Genomic DNA, 10,071 nt, shown 5'->3' with positions numbered 1-10,071 from the left:
GGAGTTTGTTTTTTCCTATGTGGTTCAGCGTGGCTGCGCATGCCCTGTTATGCACTGGGCCATGGGTGACCGCCACACCTACACAAGGAGTTATATGACAACATGCGGCAAATAAATTTTACAAATAAATAAATAAATACTGCTGTTTTGCAGTAGATTTTCTTCTGATGTAGGCTGTTCCATTTAATAGAAATAACTGAAATCCAGTGAATCCTCAGAGAAATAGGCTAGAGAAGGCTGTCCTAGATCATTCTTTTCTTGTAGCATAAATTTATCTTTGTGTGTTGTCAAATTCTGTGAGGCTGGCAGACTGAGAAAACAGGTATTGTTACCTTTCTGGAAATAATTTTCTTGGTCCTAGAGTAATGCATCATAATCTTGAAAGCCTATTGAAGTAATTGTCCTATACAATTTATACCCGTGTAATTAAGGTACAGTTGTTTTGAAACTCATTCTCATACTTCCTTGCTATTCAGGACTCCAGAATTCTTCTGTAATACTGCCAATAAATATTTTAATACAAAGTTTATATAAAGTTAAAATTAAAATCAGTTTCAAATGTTCATTTGATTGTAGGCTTCATATTATCCCATATTCACACAAACACATTCTTCTGTTCTAAAGTGGAAGAGACTGTGAACAGTTTCAGCAAAATTTAGATTAATACAGGTAATCTTCCAATTACAACAGTTTGTTTAGTGACTGTTCAAACTTACAATGACACTCAAAAAAAGTACTTTTGACCATTTTTCACACTAACGACTATTGCAGCTTCCACATGGTCACATGATTTATATTTGGATGCTTGACACTGGTTTATATTTATGATGATTGCTGTGTATGGGTGTCATGTGATCTGCTTTTGGGACTTTCTAAGAAGCAAAGTCAATGGGGAAGCCAGTTTCAATTAGCAACTGTGTTACTAATTGAACAACTGCAGTGATTCACTAATGTAGCAAGCAAAGTTGTAGGATGAGGCAAAACCCACTTAACAAATTTCTCACTTAGCAACATACATTCTGGGTTCAGTTGCGACCATAAGTCAAGCACTACCTGTATTGAGAGGTCCAAAAGATTAAATGAATGGTTAATGAATGGTTAATGTTACCATAGGAAGGTGAAACAGTGATGATGAAATTGTAAAATAGCTTATATAACTATGAAGAATGTCAAGACTTTGAGAGAAATATGGGCTGAATGACTCATAATATGTGTGGTGCACATTATGATTGCTGCACATCCTGATGCTGTGGGATTGTTGGCATTTTGCTACCACATCTTAGGAATTTCTTTTGTTTTATTTCCTGCAGATTTAATAATAGAATCAGGAAGAAGAACATCTTTTCTGTTTCTTGAGTAAGCATATAAAGACAGCCAAAGGCACTCTCTTAAATCAAGAATACAAATAGGATACATTGTATAGCTGACTATAAAAGCCAGATCAACTTTGGGTATCAAGGTCTTGTGAATCTCCTGTCAGCAATCATGTGTCAAGCCACTAGACTACATTAACTAGCTTGTCATTCACTTATCATATGTTCACTTTTGGAGATTTTCTTAATTCACTAGCAGAACACATTATAGATAGAGTAACAACTGTAATGGAGTCTGCCTATTGTGGTTGAAATTGTGATGTAATTGTCTTGCTAGATGATCTCCACCCATGCACTCCCTGATGTAATTGTTAAGTTGTGCGCAGAGTGCCTCAAGATGGGGGAGACCATGAGGGGCCTAGCACAGGCTCAGGCATCTCTGAGTCTCACTTAACCACAACTCGCAACCAAAATGGCAAAGCTCCATAACAGGAGGGCTAACTGTATCTTACAACTTTAATATATTCTACAGTTTCCAAAAAAACAGTCTTAGTGGGAAAATACAACCTTTGCAGAAATTCAACAATGGAAGCCTAGATTCCTCATAGATTACCACCTATCTCTTCAGACAACAAATGTTCCTTCCTTCCCCAATTTCTTTCTTTCTTTTTTCTTGACAACTGGGAGGTCTGCAAACGGAAGTGTCAATTACAACAAAATGGCAAGCACACCAGGTAATCCAAGTCTTATTCTATTTTACATCCATGTGATGCATATGATTAAAAAGGGGTGGGACTACAATTGCTCAGTTTTGACTGCTGTTTTGATGTTATTGACACTTCTTTCCAATGCATTCCCGAGTTTTCAACTGACTTTTACTTGTCTGATCTTGCTTGTTACAATCAAGATTTAAAATTTGTACTGCATCAGTAATACTTCTATGCTCATTCAGGGAATGGGATCTAGTTTTTAGCAGTTTCTTGGTAATACAGAATAATAGGGTTAGTTCAATTTTCCTTCCTCCATACATTACTGGAAGGATTTCTTTAGAGTAAAGTGATTGGCAGCAGTGTAGCTAGTTGGCTCGGTGCAGAAATTGTGAAAGATTGATGTAGAAACATCAAGCCCCCACATTTGGTGCACCTTGCCGGGGTAATATTTCTTTTTGTTTTTTGATATGGATAGAGCACATTTTAAAAGTCCTCTGAATAACTGCAAAATATTCCAGTTTGTGAGTGACATTTTTGCCATGGAACATCCCACTTCAGATAAGCCTTTCAAACAGAATGCAAGCTTTCTTGTAGCCAGGATGGGGATGATAAATCCATACGTCTCTTGAGACAGAGTAGATAATGTCACCATACAGAGACAAGTTTTGAAATGTTTGTGCCCTTCTTATAAGAACTGCTATACTGTATAGTAGACAAGAAGTAAATTGAATACTAGAACTATTCCTCTAGCACTCATTTCAAAGAGTCAAAAGAGGGTTTAAAAAAAGAGAAAGGTATATTCAAAATCAAAGAGCAGAACTACAGACTGATATTTCACATTAATGGGATTTAAATAAACCTGTTTTTTGTGGTATTTTCCATAATGAGATTATCACTCAGTACAACAAACAGAATAAGATAATAATAAATTATCAGAAATCTAAAATTTGGGCGTTTGCAAAAAAGCTCAAAGAACAAAAGTGAGTTATAGATGGAAATAGAATATAGCAGATGCTCTCCTTTAAGTATATGAGAATAGTTTTTCATGCGAAGGAAACTTGGCAATCTTATCAGGAATATATTACTCAAATTGCTTTAAAATCCACAAGGTCTATAAAGAAGTTCTTTTACATTAAAGGGGGAGTTAGATTAATGTCATTGGCCCCAAAACTTTTGACGTTAAAAGTCTTCTTTTATGGAACTTCTAGGTAGAAATATATCAGACTGCTTGTTCCCCTACAAGGTGATGACAGTGAGCCAATGACCACTAGATGGGCAATGTGCTGTGGGAAGTGTACTCCAGGGACTCATAACACCAGAAGCCTCAGAAAACAGTGCCAAGAAACTCAAGCCAGCCCTTCCCCCTTTAAGAAAACCAAGAAGCACCAGCCGAAAGAAAAACACAAATCAGCCCTGCTAACAGAGCTGACAATAGAAATACTTAAGTAGAGACATTAAGATAAGGGGAATCAGGTTAAAAATGACTCACCTAAAATGCCTCTTTTCCTCTTTCTTGCAAAATTAAACCCCAGGATAGGAAAAATAAACCAATGAACAGGATTAAACCACTAAGGCAGGAAGACAGAATTCAGAGCAATTACCTTAACTAAAGGCACATACAAAATCAAATCACACCAACTTCAAAGGGAAGATGGATATAAAAATCCATACACTTATCATAAGGTGACCAGATTTTCAGATTGGTAAAGAGGGACACCATTGACCGGGGGTGGGGGGAGGGCTTGATTAAAATTTTTATATTTTGTCAAAAGGTCACACGAGGCGATTACATGACCCCAGGACACTGAAAGCATCATAAATATGAATCTGTTGCCAAACATCAAAATTTTGATCACGTGACCATGAGGATGCTTCAATGGTCGCTAAGTGTGAAAAATGGTCGCTAAGTGTGAAAAATGGTCATCAGTCACTTTTTTCAATGCCATTGTAACTTTGGTCACTAAATGAACTGTTTGAAAGCTAAAGCTAGCTTGCATTATGCTAGCTTACATTTTCAAGAGAGGGAAGCTAAACTTATTAGAATTGAAACTGAAATGAGTAGAGTAGAGTAGTAGAAAAGAGTAGAGTAGAGTAGTTTATTAGCCAAGTGTGATTGGACACACAAGGAATTTGTCTTCGGTGTACATAAAAAATAATAATAGAATACATTCATTAAGAATCATAAGCAACAACACTTAGTGATAGTCTCTCTCTCTCTCTCTCTCTCTCTCTCTCTCTCTCACACACACACACACACACACACACACTCCTCCTCTGGATTCAATGGGACTTTTAGAAAATCCCCCCTACTCACACACTCCCTCTCTCTCTCTCTCTCTTTCTCTCTCTCTCCACTCCTCTGGATTCAATGGGGTTTAGAAAATCCCCCCCTACTCACACACTCCCTCCCCCCCCTCTCTCTCCCCTCTGGATTTAATGGGGTTTAGAAAATCCCCCCTACTCACACACTCCCTCCCCCCCTCTCTCTCTTCCCTCCTCTGGATTCAAGGGGGTTTAGGAAATCCCCCCTCCTCACACACTCCCTCTTTCTCTTTCTCTCTCTCTCTTCTCTCCTCTGGATTCAATGGGTTTAGGAAATCCCCCCTCCTCACGCACTCCCTCTTTCTCTCTCTCTCTCTCTCTCTCTCTCTCTCTCTCTCTCTCTCCTCTTCTGGATTCAATGGGGTTTAGGAAATCCCCCCTCCTCACACACTCCCTCTCTCTCTCTCTCTCTCTCTCTCTCTCTCTCTCTCTCTCTCTCTCTCTCTCTCTTCCCTCCTCTGGATTCAATGGGGTTTAGGAAATCCCCCCTCCTCACACATCCTTCAGCCTCTTTCTCCCCTCTTTCTGGATTCGCTCCGAAGTTTTTAAAATTACCTCTTCTGTAGAGACCAGGTTATCAGCTACATGAGACACACGCTGTGTTTCTATAGCACAGTAATTCCCTCCACAAACAACAATACGCAATGCCAATTTAGAAGCCCCGAGCAGTGAGGAGAAGCAGCAGTCCGGTGCGGGGGAGGGGGAGGGGCTGAGCTTGGACAGCCTCGGAGGCAGCTGCTATCTCTGAGAGAGAGAGAGGAAGAGAGGGGGGAGGGATGGGCTGCTCAAAGCAACAGAAAAAGAAAAAATCAGTGAGGGAAGTCCACGGTCTCCACATGGTGTAAGTCTTCTCCTCCCTCAGCCATTGGCAACAGCTCCCAAGGACGCGCGGGTGGGTATGCGCTCGTCTCGAAGAAGAATATGCTAGGAGAGCCTCGGCAGCTGGAGGCTTTTTCGTAACTTTTTTTAAAAATGGGACTTTTTAAAAAAAACCTGGGAGGCGGGAAAAATTGTGAAAAAGCGTGACTATCCCACCAAAAGCGGGACGTCTGGTCACCTTAACTTATCAGGCCACCTTGCTTGCAACTCAGGAATGCTTGAGCTGTGTCACTACTCTTCTTGCCTTCCTGAATTAAAGGATCCCTTTTCTGGCAGCTGCTTCCATGTCTATTTCTTCTCAGTATCAGTGATTTCCCAAGGAAATTTCTTCCTGAGTAACAGAACTACTCTGGATAAGGAAAAAGCCTTGAGATCTGCCACTGGAGCTCTGGAGAGCAGTTCCTCATGAAGAAATCAGCAGAATCTGGAGGGACCCAATAGGCAGTTTATAAATAGAGTGTCTGGAACTATGAAGGCATGGAACATGCTCACAGCCTCAGGCAAAGCCTGTTTAAAGGACATTGGATTTGCAGAATCCACTCTCTAAAAGATTTTTGACTGGAAGAATTTAAAGTGGAGAAAGACTTTTGAAACAGCAGAATCCATCCCAGCTCGAGAATAACTATAAGGATATAAAGGGATCAAATAGCTAAAGGTTTGTTAGAAGTTTGAAGTGCAAACAATAAAACTGGACAAAGAAAATATTTACATTTGGAATATTTTTGAGGTAATTAAATAAATAACACATACCTCTATGGGCAAAAGAACTGTTTAAATTTGCTAAGGAGAAGGATTAGCTGTCTCTGTTAAATGAAGAGATTAATAGAGAAAAAAGGGAAATTGGAAAATATTTGTTTGTGACCGCATTTATCTCACAGATTTATGCCTCAGGGCAACATACAATAACAAAGAAAAACAATGAAAAACCAAACAAACACAACCAAAGTTACCGATAACAGAGTAACAGAGAGTGTTATAGTTCTTATAGTCAATAAAGCCAGTAATTTATCACCGCTTTGAGCGCATGAGTGAATATGAACAAGAATCCCAGTCCAGGCACATGTGCAACCAGTGCTACTACAAAACAATACAAAGAGTTTGGCTCCTGTGACTATAGATCAGCAGAAGTAGCCTGCAGTACTGCATGCTAACCATTGTGACACCACAGTGCAATGATATTATAGTATAATGTCTTCTGTAATCTATAGTCACAGGAGCCAAACTCTATGTATAATTTTGTGGTAGCACCATCTTTCCGAGGTGAGTAAAATGAGCCAGATTGTTGGGGGCAATAGGCTGATTCTGTAAACCGCTTAGAGAGAGAGAGAGCTGGAAAGCACTATGAGGCAGTATATAAGTCTAAGTGCTATTTCTATTGCTATCATGTGACTACAGATATATTGAGTTTCAAAAGGTATTAAAAATTACAGACATGGGGGATTTTTCTTTTAATTTGTACTCTTTCTGGATTACAAATAATAAAATAAATGGCTACTACTAGAACTGCAGCAAAAGCTACAGAAAGGAGGAGAGGGTCATTTACAGAAGGACAATATATAATAAAAATGGGATTATCCTTACAAAAGATAATTGAAAAATTAGGGAAGAATGTCAGAGGCATTTGCAGCATCTTAAGGGGACCCCAAATACAAGTTTGAAACTTGAAATGCCCAAAACAGCAGCAAGGATATACTGGTCGAAGATTAAACGTTTCTCCATGGTGCTGGTACCGTCAAGTCTAACAGATAACATTGACATCAGCAGTGGGACAGACCCTAAAGTTATCTGAGCTTCACTTCTGTAGAATCACTTCTGTCCTCTGCCTGTGATCAGGCTGAAAAGATTGTGCTTCAAAGGCAAAATGACATTGAACATCAAACTGAAGTTGATTAGCATCCTTTATCGAAATAGCAGCATTTGATAATAAAGGCATCTGGGAATTTATAAGTTATCTATGTGTACCAAGTTTCTCCAAGTTGACGAAATATTTTTTTTATTGCCAGACAAAACATACTACCACTGATGTTACAACAGGGCAAATTGCACCTGCCTGTGCTATTTTGGGGAAACCAGGGTACTGAGCATATTTTGTATTACTGTAATTTTTATCAGAACTCTGCAAGGATTGTTTATCATTCTTTAAAACCACTTGTGTATTGCAGTGAAAACAATGTATTCTGTAGACTATATTTTACTTTCTTTGTTTTATTATTTTCAGTGTAGCTAATTTTTTATTATAGACAATGCTTGTTGCCGCTGTTGTTATTGCAAAGATGAATGGGACATTATCATATTTTGTACAGCTGTGGAATTCTCCCTGCTGTGCTTTTTAAAAATGTTGTTTTGGAAAATACCAAATGTTATCATTTTAGTTCTTACTTGGCCTTATTATGGCCTTACATGGCCGTAGTATTTGATATGTTTGAAAAGCAGCCTGTTTTTTTCAAAAATAACAGCAGTAATTCAAATTGTGCATTGGACAAATTTAAATAATATTTTGCCATTATGAGGCAGAATGCCCAAAATATATTACTTTCTAAAATGAACATATTTTGATTATTTCCCTGTCAAAGCACATCCTTAAAGGCTTAAAAATCCAGTATATTCTGTTCCCATTCTTGTGTATGAGATGGTTCTGCTTATTTTGCATCAATGCTTCACTTACTTAAATCCTCTCCTATTTTCTATTTTGCTCATGCAGTTCTAGCTACGAATCCTAGAAAAAATAATTATGTTAGCAAATGAAACAGGACATGCATTGTTACAATAAGAAAACTGAGGCCTGTATTCCCTTAAAAACTGCTGTTTGTTATAATCTTAACTGGAATAATGGAGTGAGATGCAGCCCACAATATCTTAAACAAATTTACTGGTGTTTAAGGAGCTTTACTGAAAAAGAGAGTTATTATCTCTCTGGAATATGTAATAAATATGATTACAAGTAATCCTGTTCAATGCAGTTGAAACATAAATTCTACTCTATCTGTTGTATGTTTAGTAACAAATTGATCCTTGAAGTTCTGGTAGAAAACCACATGTTCTATACCAGTGGCAACGGGGTGGAATTCTACCGGTTCCAACTGGTCAGGCCCGTGCTATTTTCCTACCCTTATCTTCTCAGCTGATTCTTGCGTCAGAGCGGATTGCTGTGCGAAACAGCTGTGTTACTCCTCCGAAGAAACGTGGAAATGAAGATTTCTTCAAACTGTGCTCGCATGAATGCAAATTACATGGTCACCATTGTTAAACCAAGGACTGGTTCCAGGGAGAGAGGTTTTCTCGTGGACTGCAGAAGCGTGGTTTTGTATGCAGCCTGCATCCCGCAAATGGAGTTTTGCTTGTTTGCATGGACCGGTTTTTGGCATCCCGTGGATCGGTGCCAGTCCAGGGACTGGGGGTTGGCAATCCCTGTTCTAAACATTTCAAATGCTCATTTTGCACACAAGAAGCCCCATTACTGTCTTTTTATTGTATCTTTAACACTTTACACGTGGCAAATTTAGGTATTAATAGTAGGATGCTTATTTCACAAAAAAATGATGTGCAAGTATATATTACAAATAATTGAAATCTGCATATATACACATTACATACATGGCAAAACACACATGGCAAAGAAATGTGATTTAGAGAAAATTATCTGAATATTAATCTCTCCTGTTGTTTTGGCTGCTCCATCAAGTCGCTTCTCTTCTGACCTCCCCCTGGTGTTCAACAGGTAAAATAGCAGACTTGATTTCTTCCAACATTGAAACCAAGATGGCTCCACAAACCATGATTTAAAAATCTTAACTGAATATTACATAAGAATCCAGTCATTATATTTTTCAAATAAATCATATAGTTTTGTTGCCTTGTTATATCTCGTAACCTACATGCCGTTCCTCGTCCCCAAACTGTTTTTCCTTGGAGAAGGGGAAAAAAGAAAAGCAGTTACATTGGGCTTTTTAAAATGTTGGAATTGATCAATTCCTTGCTTAGCCAGATATTGTTAATACTCTTGTATTCTTTCATGTATGCCTTGGAATATTATTAACTTGATTATAAGGTAAAACATCAATACAGCATTGTAAATCATGTGTAGTTTTACTCTCTTCTCTCTCACACTCTAGTGGTCACATTCCCCTTTCTCCTCTTTTTCATGTCCAGACCACTATTTATTTACTTATTCCACCTTTCATTTAGGGCAGCGGTGTCAAACTAAATTTCACTGAGAGCAGCATCAAGGCTATGGTTGATCTGGGGGGGGGGGTGACTAACTGGGTGGGCATGGCTAGCTTGACACCACTCCCCAAATTGCTGGCATGCTTCCTCTTTGCATTGGGTAGACTGGGACGAAGCCACACCGGCCTGATGTTCCCTCTTCACATTGGGTAGAATGGGCCAGTGAACATGGGCTGGCCCCTAACATTTTCCAGGATGGCCTCAAGTGGGTGGGTGGAGTGAGGGAGTGAGCATCAAGCAGGTGAGTGGGCACCAAGCAAGTGGGCGGGTTGAGTGAATGGCAACTGGGTGGCCGGGCAAGTGAGTGGCAACTGGGCAATCAGGTGGGGAGTGGGGCCAGAGCTCACTACTGGTTCGGCGAACCAGGTCAAATTTCCCCTACCAGTTCACCCAAACCAGTGTGAACTGGCTGAATACCACCTCTGGTGTATAGATGTTGTTAATGTCTATATGTCTATGGATGGATGATTTGTCAGAGTGCCAGGCTTCTAGAAATTCCCTGGTATTTTTGGATTTGGCCTAGTCTAGGATTGTCACATTTTCTCCAATTGAAACTATGGTTAAATCTGTCTATAAGTTGTGAAATCAAAGAATTTTCATCATGTCTTCTGATTGCTAGTTGA

Source organism: Thamnophis elegans, chromosome Z (assembly GCF_009769535.1).
Source record: "Thamnophis elegans isolate rThaEle1 chromosome Z, rThaEle1.pri, whole genome shotgun sequence".
NCBI lineage: Eukaryota > Metazoa > Chordata > Lepidosauria > Squamata > Colubridae > Thamnophis > Thamnophis elegans.
Note: the sequence above shows the minus strand (reverse complement) of the source record.